Below are 19,971 nucleotides of genomic sequence, written 5' to 3' on the forward strand. Positions count from 1 at the left end.
GTTTTTAATTAAAAATTACATTTCTGGACTTTACTATGAGTTTCTGTGTTTTTTTGTGATTTCAGGTATTTTCTGGCTGAAATTGAGGGACCTGAGCGAAAATCAGATTCAGAGGTTGAAGAAGGACTGCAGATGCTGTTGGATTCTGACCTCCCTGAACTCAAAGTGGATTTTCTGGAGCTACAGAACTCCAAATGGTGCGCTTCTAATTGCGTTGGAAAGTAGACATCCAGGGCTTTGCAGCAATATATAATAGTCCATACTTTGCCTGAGGTTTTACTATTGTAATTTACATCTTCGGATCATCTTTGATTAGTTTTCTGCTATCTTAGACTTTCATGGGGGCTGGCCATTCGGCCATGCCTGAACGATTATCACTTATGTATTTTCAACGGTAGAGTTTCTACACTCCATAGATTAAGGTGTGGAGCTCTGCTGTTCCTCATGAATTAATACAAAGTACTACTGTTTTTCTATTCAATTCAAGCTTATTCCTATTCTAAGATATCCATTCGCACCCAAGAACATGATGAATGTGATGATTATGTGACGCTCATCATCATTCTCACCTATGAACGCGTGCCTGACAAACACTTCCGTTCTCCATGCAAACAAGCTAGAATGAGTATCTCTTGGATATCTAATACAGAGGACCGAGTCTGAGATATTAGAATCTTTGTGGTATAAGTTAGAACCCATGGATGGCCATTCCTGAGATCCGAAAAGTCTAAACCTTGCCTGTGGTATTCCGAGTAGGATCTGGGAAGGGATGGCTGTGACGAACTTCAAACTCGCGAGTACTGGGCGTACTGACAGACGCAAAAGGAGGGTGAATCCTATTCCAGTATGATCGAGAACCTCCAGATGATTAGCCATGCAGTGACAGCGCATCAGACCATTTTCACAGAGAGGATGGGAAGTAGCCATTGACAACGGTGATGCCCTACACAAAGCTTGCCACGGAAGGGAGTAGGAAGGATTGGATGAAGACAGCAGGAAAGTAGAGGTCCAGAGGAACGAAAGCATCTCTATACACTTATCTGAAATTCTCACTAATGAATTACATAAGTATCTCTATCTTTATTTTTTGTTTAATTATTATTATTATTCGAAAACTCCATAACTATTTAATATCTGCCTGACTGAGATTTACAAGGTGACCATAGCTTGCTTCATACCAACAATCTCCGTGGGATCGACCCTTACTCACGTAAGGTTTATTACTTGGACGACCCAGTGTACTTGCTGGTTAGTTGTATGAAGTTGTGAAATAGAATTAAGATCATGAAAATGCGTATTGAGTTTTTAGCGCCGTTACCAAGGAAGCAATGATCACGATTTCGCACACCAAGTTTTTGGCGCCGTTGCCGGGGGTTGTTGCTCAGATTAGGTAACTTTATTTTAATTTTAAGTTTTTGTTTTTATTCTTCTAATTTTCAAAAAAAATTTTAATTAAATGTTTTCAAAAATATATTTTTCTTCAGAATTTTTAATAATGAATTCTAGTGTTTCATGATGATTTGTTGAATTCTGGCTGGCTGTAAAGCCATGTCTAATTCATTTGGACTGAGACTTCAACTAATCACTTCAATGCATGTAATGTCCTGCTGAAGCTTGGCTGGCCATTGGCCATGTCTAGTGTTTTGGACCGGAGCTTTCACTGAAAGCTTGGCAGGCTAGTGAGCCATGTCTAATTCCTGGACTGAAGCTTTAGACTAAGAGTGCAAGATTTCTGGAATTCTTATTAAAAATTTTGAAATCCTGATTTTTCTTTTTCAAATAATTTTCGAAAAATACCAAAAAAAAAAAATTAAAAAAAATCATAAAATAAAAAAAATTATTTTTATGTTTCTTGTTTGAGTTTTGAGTCAATTTTTAAGTGTGGTGTCAATTGCATGTTTTTATTCTTCTTGCATTTTTTCAAAAGTGTGTTCATATGTTCTTCATGATCTTCAAGTTGATCTTGGTAAGACTTCTTGTTTGATCTTCAAAATTTCTTGTTTAGTGTCTTTTGTTGTTTTTCTTATGCATTTTCAATTTGTTAGTGTCTATACATGAAAAATTTTTAAGTTTGGTGTCTTGCATGTTTTTCTTTGCTTAAAAATTTTCAAAGATAAGTTCTTGGTGTTCATCTTGACATTCAAAGTGTTCTTGGTGTTCATCTTGAAACTCATAGTGTTCTTGCATGCATCATTTGTTTTGATCCAAAATTTTCATGCATTGAGTCTTTTTGATGTTTTTCTCTTTCTTCATTAAAAATTCAAAAAAAATATCTTTCCCTTATTTCACTCATAATTTTCGAAATTTTGATTTGATTTAGTCAAAAGTTTTTAAAATTTAGTTGTTTCTTATGAATCAAATCAAATTTTCAATTTGAAAATCTTATCTTTTTCAAAATCTTTTTCAAAAATCAAATCTTTTTCATTTTTCTTATTTATTTTCGAAAATTTTAAAAATAGTTTTCAAAAATCTTTTTCTTAATTTTATCTCATAATTTTCAAAAATATTATCAACAATTAATGTTTTGATTCAAAAATTCCAAGTTTGTTACTTGCTTGTTAAGAAAGATTCAAACTTTAAGTTCTAGAATCATATCTTGTGATTACTTGTGAGTCAATTCATTAATTTTGATTTTAAAATTTCAAATCTTTTTCAAACAAATCTCTTTCAATCATATATTTTCAAAATTTGATTCCAAAATCTTTTTCTAACTTCTTATCTTTTCAAATTTAATTTTCAAATCTTCTTAATATCTTTTCAATCATATCTTTTTAATCATATCTATTTTCAAAATAAATTTCTATCATATCTTTTTAAATCTTATCTTTTTCAAAAAAATTTTATTTTAAAATATCTCTTCTAACTTCTTATCTTCTTATCTTTTCAAAAATTGATTTTCAAATCTTTTTCAACTAACTAATTGACTTTTTGTTTGTTTCTTATCTTTTTCAAAACTACCTAATTAAATCTATCTCTCTAATTTTCGAAAATCCCTTCCTTCTTTTTCAAATTTTCTTTTTAATTAACTAATTGTTTTAATTTTAATTTAATTTAATTTCAAACTTAATTTTCGAAATTTAACTTTAAATTTTATTTTTTATTTTAATTAATTTTCGAATTCTTCTCTCATCTCTAATCTCCTTCTATTTATTTATTCATCTACTAACACTTCCCCTCACCCAAAATTCGAACCCCTTCTTCTCCTCTGAGTTCGAATTCTTCTCTTCTTCATTCTTATTCTTCTTTTCTTCTACTCACACAAGGGAACCTCTATACTGTGGTAAAAAGGATCCCTATTATTATTTTCTGTTCCCTCCTTTTTCATATGAGCAGGAGCAAGGACAAGAACATTCTTGTTGAAGCAGACCCTGAACCTGAAAGGACTCGAAAAAGGAAACTAAGAGAAGCTAAAATACAACAATCCAGAGACAACTTTACAGAAATTTTTGAACAGGAAGAGGAGATGGCAGCCAAAAATAATAATAATGCAAGAAGGATACTTGGTGATTATACTACACCTACTTCCAAGTTTGATGGAAGAAGCATCTCAATCCCCACCATTGGAGCAAACAATTTTGAGCTGAAACCTCAATTAGTTGCTCTAATGCAACAGAACTGCAAATTCCATGGACTTCCATCAGAAGATCCCTATCAGTTTTTAACTGAGTTCCTACAGATCTGTGAGACTGTTAAGACTAATGGAGTAGATCCTGAAGTCTACAGGCTCATGCTTTTCCCTTTTGCTGTAAGAGACAGAGCTAGAACATGGTTGGACTCACAACCTAAAGATAGCCTGAACTCTTGGGATAAGCTGGTCACGGCCTTCTTGGCTAAGTTCTTTCCTCCTCAAAAGCTGAGCAAGCTTAGAGTGGATGTTTAGACCTTCAAGTAAAAAGATGGTGAATCCCTCTATGAAGCTTGGGAAAGATACAAGCAGATGACCAAAAGGTGTCCTCCTGACATGCTTTTAGAATGGACCATTCTGGATATATTCTATTATGGTCTATCTGAGTTCTCCAAGATGTCACTGGACCATTCTGCAGGTGGATCCATTCACCTAAAGAAAATTCCTGCAGAAGCTCAAGAACTTATTGACATGGTTGTAAATAATCAATTCATGTATACTTCTGAGAGAAATTCCGTAAATAATGGGACGCCTCAGAAGAAGGGAGTTCTTGAAATTGATACTCTGAATGCCATATTGGCTCAAAATAAAATATTGACTCAGCAAGTCAATATGATCTCTCAGAGTCTGAATGGATTGAAGGAATCATCCAACAGTACTCAAGAAGCATCTTCTAAGGAAGAAGCTTATGATCCCGAGAACCTTACAATAGCAGAGGTGAATTACATGGGTGAACCTTATGGAAACACCTATAATCCCTCATGGAGAAATCATCCAAAATAATGGTGGAAGAAACAGGTTTAGCAATAGCAAGCCTTTTCCACCATCTTCTCAGCAACAGATAGAGAACACTGAACAAAATACCTCTAATTTAGCAAACTTAGTCTCTGATCTGTCCAAGGCTACTCTAAGTTTCAAGAGTGAAACAAGGTCCTCCATAAGAAATTTGGAGACACAAGTGGGCCAACTGAGTAAGAAAATCACTGAAACACCTCCTAGTACTCTCCCAAGCAATACAGAAGAGAATCCAAAGAGAGAGTGCAAGGCCATTGATATATCAATCATGGCCGAACCCACAAAAGAGGAAGAGGACGTGAATCCCAGTGAGGAAGACCTCCTGGGACGTCCAGTGATCAACAAGGAGTTTCCCTCTGAGGAACCAAAGGAATCTGAGGCTCATCTAGAGACCATAGGGATTCCAATGAACCTCCCTATGCCCTTCATGAGCTCTGATGAGTATTCTTCTTATGAAGAGAAGGAGGATGTTACTGAAGAGCAAGTTGCCAAGTACCTTGGTGCAATCATGAAGCTGAATGCCAAATTATTTGGCAATGAGACTTGGGAAGATGAACCTCCCTTGCTCATCAATGAACTGAATGATCTGGATCAATTGACATTACCTCAGAAGAAACAGGATCCTGGAAAGTTCTTAATACCTTGTACCATAGGCACCATGACCTTTGAGAAGGCTCTATGTGACCTTGGGTCAGGGATAAATCTCATGCCACTCTCTGTAATGGAGAAACTAGAAATCCTTGAGGTACAGGCTGCCAATTTCTCATTAGAGATGGCGGACAAATCTATGACAATGGCTTATGGACTAGTAGAGGACGTGCTAGTAAAGGTTGAAGGCCTTTACATCCCTGCTGATTTTATAATCCTAGACACTGGAAAGGATGAGGATGAATCCATCATCCTTGGAAGACCCTTCCTAGCCACAGCAAGACCTGTGATTGATGTAGACAGAGGAGAGTTGGTCCTTCAACTGAATGAGGACAACCTTATGTTTAAAACTCAAGGATCTCCTCTTCTGTAACCATGGAGAGAAAGCATGAGAAGCTTCTCTCAGTACAGAGTCAACTAAAGCCCCCACAGTCAAACTCTAAGCTTGGTGTTGGGAGGCCTCAGCCAAACTCTAAGTTTGGTGTTGAACTCCCATATCCAAACAATAAGTTTGGTGTTGGGAGTCTATTAAATTGACCTGATCACCTGTGTGGCTCCGTGAGAGCCCACTGTCAAGCTAGTGACATTAAAGAAGCGCTTGTTGGGAGGCAACCTAATTTTTATTTATCTAATTTTATTTTTATTTTTATTGTTCTTTTATATTTTATTAGGTTCATGATCATGTGGAGTCACAAAATAAATACAAAAATTAAAAACAGAATAAAAAATAGCAGAAGAAAAATCACACCCTGGAGGAAGGACTTACTGGCGTTTAAACGCCAGTAAGGAGCATCTGGCTGGCGTTCAACGCCAGAACAGAGCATGGATCTGGCGTTGAATGCCAGAAACAAGCAACATCCTGGCGTTCAAACGTCAGGAATGCACCCTGAGAAGAGCTGGCGCTGAACGCCAGAAACAAGCATAGAATTGGCGTTCAACGCCAGAAACATGCTGCATCTGGGTGTTGAACGCCCAGAACAAGCATCAATTCAGCGTTTAAATGCCAGAATTGCATGCAAAGGCATTTTACATGCCTAATTGGTGCAGGGATGCAAATCTTTGACACCTCAGGATCTGTGGACCCCACAGGATCCCCACCTACCTCCACTCATATTCTTCCCTCTTCTCAACATTCATCCTCTCTTCCCAATAAACACCCTTCCCCAAAACCCTTCACCAATCACCTCAATCTCTCTTCCCTATTACCACCTACCACCACTCACATCCATCCACTCTTCCCCATAAACCCCACCTACCTTCAAAATTCAAAATCACTTTCCCACCCAAACCCACCCAATATGGCCGAACCTACTCCCTCCCCCCTTACTATATAAACCCCTCTATCCATCCTTCATTTTCACACAACACAACCCTACCTTCTATACCTTGGCCGAATACATCCCCCTCACTCTCCTCCATATTTTCTCTTCTTTTACTTCTTTTCTTTCTTCTCTTGCTCGAGGGCAAGTAATATTCTAAGTTTGGTGTGGTAAAAGTATAAGTTTTTTGTTTTTCCATTACCATTGATGGCACCTAAGACCGGAGAAACCTCTAGAAAAGGGAAAGGGAAGACAAAAGCTTCCACCTCCGAGTCATGGAAGATGGAGAGATTCATCTCCAAAGCCCATCAAGACCACTTCTATGATGTTGTGCCCAAGAAGAAGGTGATCACCGAGGTCCCTTTCAAACTCAAGAAAAATTAGTATCAGGAGATCCGACATGAGATCCAAAGAAGAGGTTGGGAAATCCTAACCAACCCCATTCAACAAGTCGGAATCCTAATGGTTCAAGAGTTCTATGCAAACGCATGGATCACTAGGAACCATGATCAAAGTGTGAACCCGAATCCAAAGCCTTGGCTCACCATGGTTCGGGGGAACTACTTAGATTTCAGTCCGGAAAATGTAAGGCTGGCGTTCAACTTGCTAATCATGGAAGAGAACGCACGCCCCTACACAAGAAGAGTCAACTTTGATCAAAGGTTGGACCAAGTCCTCATGGACATATGTGTGGAAGGAGCTCAATGGAAGATTGACTCAAAAGGCAAACCGGTTCAACTGAGAAGACTGGTCCTTAAGCCTGTAGCTAGAGGATGGTTGGAGTTCATTCAACGCTCAATCATTCCCACTAGCAACCGGTCTGACATTACTGTAGACCGGGCTATCATGATCCACAGTATCATGATTGGGGAGGAAGTGGAGGTTCATGAGATTATACCTCAAGAACTCTACAAGGTGGCTGACAAGTCCTCCACTATGGCAAGGTTAGCATTTCCTCACCTCATCTGCCATCTATGCAATTCGGCTGGGATTGACATAGAGGGAGATATCCTCATTGATGAGGACAAGCCCATCACTAAGAGAGCCTATTCATGGATCTCAAGGGACGCATGAAGAAGCTCATCACCAAGAAATCCTTGAGATGCCTCAAGGGATGCACCTTCCTGCACATAATTTTTGGGAGCAAATCAACACCTCCCTAGGAGAATTAAGTTCCAACATGGGATAACTAAGGGTGGAACATCAAGAGCACTCCATCATCCTTCATGAAATTAGAGAAGATCAAAGAGCAATGAGGGAGGAGCAACAAAGACAAGGAAGAGACATAGGAGAGCTCAAGGACATCATTGGTTCCTCAAGAAGGAAACACCACCATCACTAAGGTAGACTCATTCCTTGTTCTTAAAATTTTCTGTTTTTCGTTTTTTATGTTAAATGTTTATCTATGTTTGTGTCTTATTACATGATCATTAGTATTTAAGTGTCTATGCCTTAAAGTTATGAATATGAATCCATCACCTCTCTTGAATGAAAAATATTTTAATTACAAAAGAACAAGAAGTACATGGTTTCGAATTCATCCTTGAAACTAGTTTAATTATTTTGATGTGGTGACAATACTTTTTGTTTTCTGAATGAATGCTTGAACAGTGCATATGTCTTTTGAAATTGATGTTTAAGAATGTTAAATATGTTGGCTCTTGAAAGAATGATGACAAGGAGACATGTTATTTGATAATCTTAAAAATCATAAAAATGATTCTTGAAGCAAGAAAAAGTAGTGAATACAAAAGCTTGTAGAAAAAAAAAAGAAAAAAAAAGAGAGAAAAAGAAAGAAAAAGCAAGCAGAAAAAGCCAATAGCCCTTAAAACCAAAATGCAAGGGTAATAAAAAGGATCCAAGGCTTTGAGCATCAGTGGATAGGAGGGCCTAAAGGAATAAAATCCTGGCCTAAGCGGCTAAACCAAGCTGTCCCTAACCATGTGCTTGTGGCGTGAAAGTGTCAAGTGAAAACTTGAGACTGAGCGGTTAAAGTCAAGGTCCAAAGCAAAAATAAGAGTGTGCTTAAGAACCCTGGACACCTCTAATTGGGGACTTTAGCAAAGCTGAGTCACAATCTGAAAAGGTTCACCCAGTTATGTGTCTGTCGCATTTATGTATCCGGTGGTAATACTGGAAAACAAAGTGCTTAGGGCCACGGCCAAGACTCATAAAGTAGCTGTGTTCAAGAATCAACATACTGAACTAGGAGAATCATTAACACTATCTGAACTCCGAGTTCCTATAGATGCCAATCATTCCGAACTTCAATGGATAAAGTGAGATACCAAAACTATTCAAGAGGCAAAAAGCTACAAGTCCCGCTCATCTGATTGGAGCTAAGTTTCATTGATAGTTTGGAATTTATAGTATATTCTCTTCTTTTTATTCTATTTAATTCTCAGTTGCTTGGGGAGAAGCAACAATTTAAGTTTAGTGTTGTGATGAGCGGATAATTTATACGCTTTTTGGCATTGTTTTTACATAGTTTTTAGTATGATTTGGTTAGTTTTTAGTATATTTTTATTAGTTTTTAATTAAAAATCACATTTCTGGACTTTACTATGAGTTTGTGTGTTTTTCTGTGATTTCAGATATTTTCTGGCTGAAATTGAGGGACCTGAGCAAAAATCAGATTCAGAGGTTGAAGAAGGACTGCAGATGCTGTTGGATTCTGACCTCCCTACACTCAAAGTTGAATTTCTGGAGCGACAGAACTCCAAATGGCGCGCTTCTAATTGCGTTGGAAAGTAGACATCCAGGGACTTCCAGCAATATATAATAGTCTATACTTTGCCCGAGTTTAGATGACACAAACTGGCATTGAACGCCAGTTCCATGTTGCAGTCTGGCGTTCAGCACCAGAAACAAGTTGCAAAGTGGAGTTCAACGCCAGAAACACGTTACAAACTGGCGTTCAACTCCAAAATTGACCTCTCCATGTGAAAGCTTTATGCTCAGCCCAAGCACACACCAAGTGGGCCCCGGAAGTGGATTTCTACATCAATTACTTACTTCTGTAAACCCTAGTAGCTAGTCTAGTATAAATAGGACTTTTTACTATTGTATTTTACATCTTCGGATCATCTTTGATTAGTTTTATGCTATCTTAGACTTTCTTGGGGGCTGGCCATTCGGCCATGCCTGAACGATTATCACTTATGTATTTTCAACGGTAGAGTTTCTACACTCCATAGATTAAGGTGTGGAGCTCTGCTGTTCCTCATGAATTAATACAAAGTACTACTGTTTTTCTATTCAATTCAAGCTTATTCCTATTCTAAGATATCCATTCGCACCCAAGAACATGATGAATGTGATGATTATGTGACGCTCATCATCATTCTAACCTATGAACGCGTGCCTGACAAACACTTCCGTTCTCCATGCAAACAAGCTAGAATGAGTATCTCTTGGATATCTAATACAGAGGACCGAGTCCGAGATATTAGAATCTTTGTGGTATAAGTTAGAACCCATGGATGGCCATTCCTGAGATCCGAAAAGTCTAAACCTTGTCTGTGGTATTCCGAGTAGGATCTGGGAAGGGATGGCTGTGACGAACTTCAAACTCGCGAGTACTGGGCGTACTGACAGACGCAAAAGGAGGGTGAATCCTATTCCAGTATGATCGAGAACCTCCAGATGATTAGCCATGCAGTGACAGCGCATCGGACCATTTTCACAGAGAGGATGGGAAGTAGCCATTGACAATGGTGATGCCCTACACAAAGCTTGCCATGGAAGGGAGTAGGAAGGATTGGATGAAGACAGCAGGAAAGCAGAGGTTCAGAGGAACGAAAGCATCTCTATACACTTATCTGAAATTCTCACTAATGAATTACATAAGTATCTCTATCTTTATTTTCTGTTTAATTATTATTATTATTCGAAAACTCCATAACCATTTAATATCCTCCTGACTGAGATTTACAAGGTGACCATAGCTTGCTTCATACCAACAATCTCCGTGGGATCGACCCTTACTCACGTAAGATTTATTACTTGGACGACCCAGTGCACTTGCTGGTTAGTTGTACGAAGTTGTAAAATAGAATTAAGATCATGAACGTGCGTATTGAGTTTTTAGCGCCGTTACCAAGGAAGCAATGATCACGATTTCGCACACCAGCGCCAATCCCAAATCCAAGCTCCCATGCGTGCGTGTCGATGCTAATGCTCCAAAGTTCCATTTTTCATGCTCATTCCACTTATGAATGCTTCCTTCCTCTCTTCTAGACCATTTTTTCCCCTATAAACTCTGAAATCACTTCACAGACATATCACGGCATCGAATGGTAATAGAGGGAGATAAAAATATAGCATATTTAAGGGCTAAAAAGCATGTTTTCAATCATCAAGCAAAATTTGGAAGGAGACACAAAACTATGCATTTTATATGGATAAGTATGATAGAATATTGATAAAACTCCCCAAATTCTATACAAAATAAACCCTAAAATAAGGGTTTATCATCAATTTCAACTCATAAGTCCCAATCCAACTACTAATTGACTTAGTAGTAGATTGGTGTCAATGGGTATCAATTTGACCACTTGTGTTCTCAAATCACCAAATCAATTAGACCCAATGACTCAAGTTTATCCAATTCCCTTAGCCTAGGCCAAGAGTAAGGAAAACTACTCTATAATCAAACACATATTCAAATTGTAAATTAATTGAGAATTACAAGTACCCACTAACAATTATCAATGGAAAACAACTTAAACAACATTATTAATTATAGAAAATATCAATGTAATAATAGAAATTCAAGATCCAAAAAGTCCATAAAATGAGAAGAAAGAGGGAAAATAACAAGAAAATACAAATGCAAAACAAGATCTAAACAAAATTATAACTAAAGAACTCAAATTAAGTAATTGAAAGTAAAATTAACAAGATCTAATTTAGAATTTCAACAAGGGAAGATCAAATCAAACTAGATCTAGAGAGAAGTAAAGGTTTCTCTCTCTAGAATAACAAGAACAAAAAACTAGCTAAAATTGTGTGTAAAGTGTGTATGATTGATCCCCCTTTTCCCCTTTCAATTCCTGGGTCTTTTAAATGCAGAATCAAGTTGGAATTGGGCCTGGAGCCTCTCAGAAATCGCCAGCCATGAGTACATTAATGATGTCACATGCCGAGCGTCACGCGTGCGCGTCAGCCACGCGTGTGCGTCATCTGAATTTTGCGAGCCACGCATACGCGTCAGGCACGCGTACGCGTCAGTGAGATTTTTGCCCAGCCACGCGAATGCGTCAACTTTTGCGCGCAGGTCCCAGCTGCATGTATCCACGCATGTGCATCGGCCACGCGTGCACGTCGCTACCAATTCTCCAAAGCTCCATTCTTCATGTTCCTTCCACTTGTGCATGCTTCCTTTCCATCTTCTAGGCACCCCTTGCCCTGTAGATCCTGAATCAACTTAACAAACACATCACGGCATCGAATGGTAATAGAAGAGGATTAAAATATAGCATTTTTAAGGTCAAAAGAGCATGTTTTCAACCATGAAGCAAAATTAGGAAGGAGACACAAAACCATGCAATTTATGTGAATAAGTACGGAAAATATTGATAAAACTAACCCTCCAAATTCTACACAAGATAAACCATAAAATTAGGGTTTATCAACAACAGGTACTCAAAGGATCTTGCATTCTTTACATACATCCGGGTTTAGGGCTCAGACGATAGAATCTCGATGTTCCTATTTAGGTCCTCAAATACATGCTCCTTTGGCATATCTACAAATGTCTCTAGTAGTTGCAATCAAGTTGGGGTCCTCCATCTGTGGGAAAAACATAGAGGAAAAAGGGGTAAGAACTTATATGGTTTCCAACAATGTACTTGTGCAAAAATGCACCTCTTTAGTGATTTCTGGGATACTGGGATCTAACGTCATAAATTATGGTTCTAGTTCCATTGGAGTATAAGCTCTTTCTCTTCAGATAATCTTTTAACATGCTTCTAGTCCTGTTGGAGCCTAGCTCTTCCTCACCAGATAATCTTTTATCATAGTTCTGTTTCTGTTAGAGTCTAACTCCTCGTTACCAAATATTTTTTAACATGGTTTTGGTTCCATTGGAGTCTAAATCCTCCTCATCAAATAATCTCTTGGCATGCTTCTGGTTCTGTTAGAGCATATCTCCTCCTTACCAGATAATATCTTTACCCGGCCAGTACATTTTTCCTGGGGACATCTCACTGCCTGGTTAGTACATTTTTCCTAGCGGCATCTCTCTGCCCGGCCAGTACATTTTCTCTGGTGGGGTTTTAAAGCATCTTAGGGCTTAAGTTTATCTCTTCCTATCTCTTTTTCTTCTTATTTTCCATTATCTTGGTTCTATAGTCTTTTAGACTATGTCTTTTATCTTAGATATTCCATGGTACTTTCGTTTCTTACAGAATTACTTATTCATATCTCTCATAAGAGGATTTATCTTCAATCTCTTTGAGCTCAAGCTCTTGCATTCAACTAGTAAAATTATTATTCCTACTTAGTTAGGTTTGGTTACTATAGAGGCAAGCCCGTCGTCTCAGTTTTGCCCCTACTTTAGAGATACTAAACAAATTCGTAATCGCGCAAATTTTATGTCCACGCGATCGTGTTGGACTAAATTTTCTAACAAGCTGTGGGTCATCCTCATCCAATTACTATAGCTTCATAAATTATAGGAAAATAGTGAATTTACTAAAGTTCCAACCTCAAGGAACCTTGATTCCTTACAAGGTCGATATACATCGCGACATGTCTCTATACTAGCTATCTTTCTACATAAAGGTAATCTAGGGACATAAAACTATGTTTTGGCTTTAGTCCTTGTGCAATTGGATTAAAAATAAAATTTATATAAAATTTTCAAGTTACTCCTTGATTTTAGGAAGAACCAAATAAAGCAGCATGCAACAACAATTTTTCAAAAATCACTACAAATCCAATTTTATCCAATGCTCCTCAAATTTGGTATGACTCAACTAGACTCTTATAAGTTTCACTTGCTTCAAGTTTCAGAATAATATCATTTTAAATGAAGGAGTTATTCAGATTTGAAAATGGTTTTATTTAAAGTAGTTCCGCTTTACCAAAACAGTGAGCTCATCTCATTTCAAGTTATATAACTTATTCTCTAAAATGTGGATTGATATGAAATTTGAACTTACCATTCAAGACATCGCAATATTGCATTTGACATAAGTTTCAAGTAAAAAATAATCCAGAATTAAAAGATATACAAATTAGAAGTTACTATTATAAAATTTGAAAAACTGGTTTTCTGCAGAAAACGGCTAAACTTTCAAAAATCATATCTTCCAATTTACAATTCTAATAATTCTAAAATTTAATGGCAATGAGATAGAATTATCAAATTTTTATAAAAAATAATAAGTTTTACTTAAATTGGATGTCTAGAATGAGAGCAATAGTTCAATGAATTTATTGACTTTGTTGCCTAAATTCTGCAGGTTTTGGTTTTGGCTCTACAATACTCAGTTTCTAGAATCAGTGACCTTAGCTCTTTCTAAGTTGCATACTTTATTTTCAATAACTCTATTTAACTTAAAAATTACACTGAATATATACTAGACACCTTAAGCTTTTATTTACCACTTATTTGAATTCCAAACTCATCCAAAATTGGAAATTATGCACATTGGAAGTTGGTACTGTTCTATAGAATTTTGTTCTGGTAGAACAACGAGCAGTACTCTTTTCAAGTTTCATAACTCTCTCTGTAAAGCTTGGATTATCTTGAAATTCATACCGGTTATACTATACATCTCTATCTTTTGTTTTCCACTGGTTTCATCCTAAAATTCATTCAGAACTAAGACTTATACATATGGGAAGTTACTGGTTTTGAAAAACAAATATGATTTTTTTGTATAAAAGTGTTCAGTTTCAAAAATTCTTATCTCTCATTAAAGTTTTATCATTGAAATTTTAAGGGATCAAACTGGACTCATTAAAGTTTTATCTAAAATTGGTTAGATGTCATTTACACTCCTAGATTAAGAGAAGAAATTCTTCAAAATTATTGATTTTTCTGCATAATTCCGCAAAATCTATTTTATCAATTTTCTTGCAACTCCCTTAATCTCTCATGTTTTAATTCCCTTTATACATCATCTATTAATTCTTTCACTTTCTTAATCTTTCTTAACACTTCATGAGCATCTCTTTTTTACTTCTTTCTTTTATTACTTACCATAGATAACTTACATCCTAGTCTTAAGAGCTTAAGCATGTTTTAGTCATCATCATGATTCATGTTCATCATCATTTATTCATATCCATTATAAACATATTCATAAAATATTCCAGCCCCGACATCATGCATCATCATTCAAAAATAGTAATAACATCATCATCATCAAGGTACCATCAAGCCATCTCATTCAATTAGCAAACATATATAGTCTTAACCCTTACTTTGGCTTGTTAGCTCTCTAAAAAAATTATCCTTATCTTTCTCTCTCTCTCTTGGCCGAGTTTCCTCCTTAAGCTTGGATCTTTGGTTAGCTTGATGATGTTAAAGGAGTTGTTAGTGATGGATTAAACTAGAAGAAAATAAAATAAAATGAGACATCAAGAAAGCTCCATATGATTGAATAAAGAAGAAGCATGGTGAGGATGTTCCTCACTTATTTGCTAAAATTTGAGAAGCTCTAAAGGAAGATGACGAAGAAGACTGATGAGCGGATAATTTATACGCTTTTTGGCATTGTTTTTACATAGTTTTTAGTATGATTTAGTTAGTTTTTAGTATATTTTATTAGTTTTTAAATAAAAATCACATTTCTTGACTTTACTATGAGTTTGTGTGTTTTTCTGTAATTTCAGGTATTTTTTGGCTGAAATTGAGGGACTTGAGCAAAAATCAGATTCAGAGGTTGAAGAAGGACTGCAGATGCTGTTGGATTCTGACCTCCCTGCACTCAAAGTGGATTTTCTGGAGCTATAGAACTCCAAATGTTGCGATCTCAATTGCATTGGAAAGTAGACATCTAGGGCTTTCCAGCAATATATAATAGTCCATACTTTGAATAAGGATAGATGATGTAAACTGGCATTCAACACCAGTTCCATGCTGCATTCTGGAGTCAAACGCCAGAAACAGGTTGCAAAGTGGAGTTCAACGCCAGAAATAGGCAACAAACTGGCGTTCAACTCCAAGAGAAGCCTCTACACGTGTAAAGCTTAATGCTCAGCCCAAGCACACACCAAGTGGGTCCCAGAAGTGGATTTCTTCATCATTTACTTATTTCTGTAACCCTAGTAACTAGTTTAGTATAAATAGGACTTTTTACTATTATCTTGAGATCTTTGATCAGTTTTATGCTATCTTAGACTTTTGTGAGGGCTAGCCATTCGGCCATGCTTGAACATTTATCACTTGTGTATTTTCAACGGTAGAGTTTCTACACACCATAGATTAAGGTGTGGAGCTCTGCTGTTCCTCAAAGATTAATGCAAAGTACTACTGTTTTTCTATTCAATTCAACTTATTCTACTTCTAAGATTTTCATTCGCACCTCAATATGATGGATGTGATGATCGTGACAGTCATCATCATTCTCAACTTATGAACGCGTGCCTGACAACCACTTCCGTTCTACCTTAGATTGAATGGATATCTCTTGGATATCTAATACAGGGGACCGAGTCCGAGTTATTAGTGTCTTCGTGGTATAAGTTAGAACCCATGGATGACCATTCTTGAGAATCTGGAAAGTCTAAACCTTGTCTGTGGTATTCCGAGTAGGATTCAGGGATTGAATGACTGTGACGAGCTTCAAACTCGCGAGTGCTGGGCGTAGTGACAGACGCAAAAGGATCAATGGATCCTATTCCTGTATGATCGAGAACCGACAGATGATTAGCCATGCAGTGACAGCGCATTGGACCATTTTCACTGAGAGGACAGGTGGCCATTGACAACGGTGATGCCTAACATACAGCTTGCCATGGAAAGGAGTAGGAAGGATTGGATGAAGACAGCAGGAAAGCAGAGGTTCAGAGGGACGAAAGCATCTCTATACGCTTATCAGAAATTCTCACCAATGAATTACATAAGTACCACTATCCTATTTTTATATTTTATTTATCTTTTACTCATCAATTCATAAAATCAGTTGAATCCGCCTGACTGAGATTTACAAGGTGACCATAGCTTGCTTCAAGCCGACAATCTCCGTGGGATCGACCGTTACTCACGTAAGGTTTATTACTTGGACGACCCAGTGCACTTGCTGGTTAGTTGTACGAAGTTGTGAAATAGAATTAAGATCATGAACATGCGTATTGAGTTTTTAGCGCCGTTACCAAGGAAGCAATGATCACGATTTCGCACACCAAGTTTTTGGCGCCGTTGCCGGGGATTGTTCGAGTTTGGACAACTGACGGTTCATCTTGTTGCTCAGATTAGGTAATTTTATTTTAATTTTAAGCTTTTTATTTCTTATTTTCGAAAAAAATACAAAAAAAATTTTCATCTTTTTCGTTTTTCCCAATTAATTTTTCAAAAAAAATACAAAAAAAAAATTTAATAAAATCATAAAAACCAAAAATTTGATGTTTCTTGTCTAGAGTCAAGTTTTAAGTTTGGTGTCAATTGCATCTTTTTAATTTTTAAAAAAATTATTTTCGAAAATCTCATGCATTGCATTCTTCATGATCTTCAAGTTGTTCTTGGCCAGTCTTCTTGTTTGATCTTCATATTTTCTTGTTTTGTGTCTTTTCTTGTTTTTCATATGCATTCTTGAATTCCTAGTGTCTAAAAATTAAAAATCTTTAAGTTTGGTGTCTTGCATGATTTCTTTTCTTGAAAATTTTTCAAAAATAAGTTCTTGGTGTTCATCTTGACATTCAAAGTGTTCTTGGTGTTCATCTTAACATTCATAGTGTTCTTGCATGCATTAGTTGTTTTGATTCATAATTTTTATGTTTTGTGTCAATTTTATGTTTTTCTCTCTTTCCTTATTAAAATTCAAAAAATCAAAAAAAATATCTGTCCCTTTTTCTTCTCATCAAATTCGAAAATTTGAGTTGACTTTTTCAAAAAATTTTAAAATCTAGTTGTTTTTATGAGTCAAATCAAATTTTCAATTTAAAAATCTTATCTTTTTCAAAATCAAATCTTTTTCAATTTTTTTTTCATATTTTCGAATTTATTTTTAAAATTTTTCAAAACCTTTTTTATTTTTTTCGAAAATATTCAAATTAATTTTCAAAATCTTTTTCTTATTTTATTTCTTAATCTTCAAAAATTTTATTAGCATTTAATGTTTTGATTCAAAATTTTTCAAAGTTGTTACTTGCCTATTAAGAAAGGTTCAATCTTTAAACTCTAGAATCATATCTTTTTAGTTTCTTGTTAGCCAAGTAATCAACTTTAATTTTCAAAATCAAATCTTTTTCAAAATAATTTTTAACATATCTTTTTCAAAATCAATTTCAAAATCTTTTCTTACTTCTTTTCTAACTTTCTATCTTTTTAAAATTGATTTTCAAATCTTTTTCAATCAATCTTATCTTTTTATTTCAATCATATCTTTTTCAATTTCAATCATATCCTTTTCAAAAAAACAAATTTCAAATCTTTTTCAATCAATCATATCTTTTTGTTTCAATCTTATCTTTTTCAAAACTTCCCAACTAATTCTCTACCTTTAATTTTCGAAAATCCCTTCCATCTTTTTCAAAATTTCTTTTTAATTAACTAATTGTTTTAAATTTTAATTTTTAATTTAATTTCAAACTTTAATTTTCGAAATTTAACTTTAAATTTTAATTTTTATTTTAATTAATTTTCGAAATTCTCTCACCTCTCATCTCCTTCTATTTATTTATTCATCTACTAACACTTCTCTTCCACCCAAAAATTTGAACCCCATTCTCCTCTCTATGTTCGAGTTTTTCCTCTTCTCTTCCTTACATTACATTCTTCTCTTCTTCTACTCACATAAAGGAATCTCTATACTGTGACATAGAGGATTTCATATTTTCTTTTCTGTTCTCTTCTTTTTCATATGAGCAAGAACAAGGATAAGAACATTCTTGTTGAAGCTAATCCTGAACCTGGAAGGACTCTGAAGAGGAAGCTAAGGGAAGCTAAAGCACAACTCTCTGGAGAAAATCTGACAAAAATTTTCGAAAAATAAGAAGTAATGGCCGAAAATAATGCAAGGAGGATGCTTGGTGACTTCACTGCACCTAATTCCAATTTACATGGAAGAAGCATCTCAATCCCTGCCATTGGAGCAAACAATTTTGAGCTTAAACCTCAATTAGTTTCTCTGATGCAACAGAACTGCAAGTTTCATGGACTTCCATCCGAAGATCCTTTTCAGTTCTTAACTGAATTCTTGCAGATCTGTGATACTGTTAAGACCAATGAGGTTGATCCCGAAGTCTACAGGCTTATGCTTCTCCAGTTTGCTGTAAGAGACAGAGCTAGAGTATGGTTGGACTCTCAACCTAAAGATAGCCTGAACTCTTGGGATAAGCTGGTCACGGCTTTCTTAGCTAAGTTCTTTCCTCCTCAAAAGCTTAGTAAGCTTAGAGTGGATGTTCAAACCTTCAAACAGAAGGAAGGTGAATCCCTCTATGAAGCTTGGGAGAGATACAAGGAACTGACCAAAAAGTGTCCTTCTGACATGCTTTCAGAATGGACCATCCTGGATATATTCTATGATGGTCTGTCTGAGCTATCAAAGATGTCACTGGACCATTCTGCAGGTGGATCCATTCACCTAAAGAAAACGCCTGCAGAAGCTCAGGAACTCATCGACATGGTTGCTAATAACCAGTTCATGTACACTTCTGAAAGGAATCCAGTGAATAATGGGATGCCTATGAAGAAGGGAGTTCTTGAAATTGATACTCTGAATGCCATATTGGCTCAGAATAAAATATTGACTCAGCAAGTCAATATGATTTTTCAGAGTCTGAATGGAATGCAAGCTGCATCCAACAGTACTCAAGAGGCATCTTTTGAAGAAGAAGCTTATGATCCTGAGAACCCTGCAATAGCAGAGGTGAATTACATGGGTGAACCCTATGGAAACACCTATAATCCCTCATGGAGAAATCACCCAAATCTCTCATGGAAGGATCAAAAGCCTCAGCAAGGCTTTAATAATGGTGGAAGAAACAGGTTTAGCAATAGCAAACCTTTTCCATCATCCACTTAGCAACAGACAGAGAATTCTGAGCAGAATCCATCTAGCTTAGCAAATATAGTCTCTGATCTATCTAAGGCCACTATGAGTTTCATGAATAAAACAAGGTCCTCCATTAGAAATTTGGAGGCACAAGTGGGCCAGCTGAGTAAAAGAGTCACTGAAACTCCTCCTAGTACTCTCCCAAGCAATACAGAAGAGAATCCAAAGAGAGAGTGCAAGGCCATTGATTTAACCATCATGGCCGAACCTACAAGGGAGGGAGAGGACATGAATCTCAGTGAGGAAGACCTCCAGGGACGTCCAGTGATCAACAAGGAGTTTCCCTCTGAGGAACCAAAGGAATCTGAGGCTCATCTAGAGACCATAGAGATTCCATTGAACCTCTTTATGCCAT

The 19,971-nt window shown here is 36.4% G+C and overlaps 2 non-coding genes across 2 annotated transcripts; both read right to left on the bottom strand.

The window, feature by feature from the left end:
- Positions 1–3,859: 3,859 nt before the first annotated feature.
- LOC112724313 (small nucleolar RNA R71) lies at positions 3,860–3,967 on the bottom strand. Its single transcript, XR_003163482.1, has one exon. It is a non-coding gene; the product is annotated as a small nucleolar RNA R71 (small nucleolar RNA).
- A 14,980-nt stretch (positions 3,968–18,947) lies between these two features.
- On the bottom strand, positions 18,948–19,055 carry LOC112724682 (small nucleolar RNA R71). The gene has a single exon (XR_003163833.1). It is a non-coding gene; the product is annotated as a small nucleolar RNA R71 (small nucleolar RNA).
- Positions 19,056–19,971: the final 916 nt, after the last annotated feature.

The sequence above is a fragment of the Arachis hypogaea genome, chromosome 11 (genome assembly GCF_003086295.3).
Source record: "Arachis hypogaea cultivar Tifrunner chromosome 11, arahy.Tifrunner.gnm2.J5K5, whole genome shotgun sequence".
Lineage (NCBI taxonomy): Eukaryota > Viridiplantae > Streptophyta > Magnoliopsida > Fabales > Fabaceae > Arachis > Arachis hypogaea.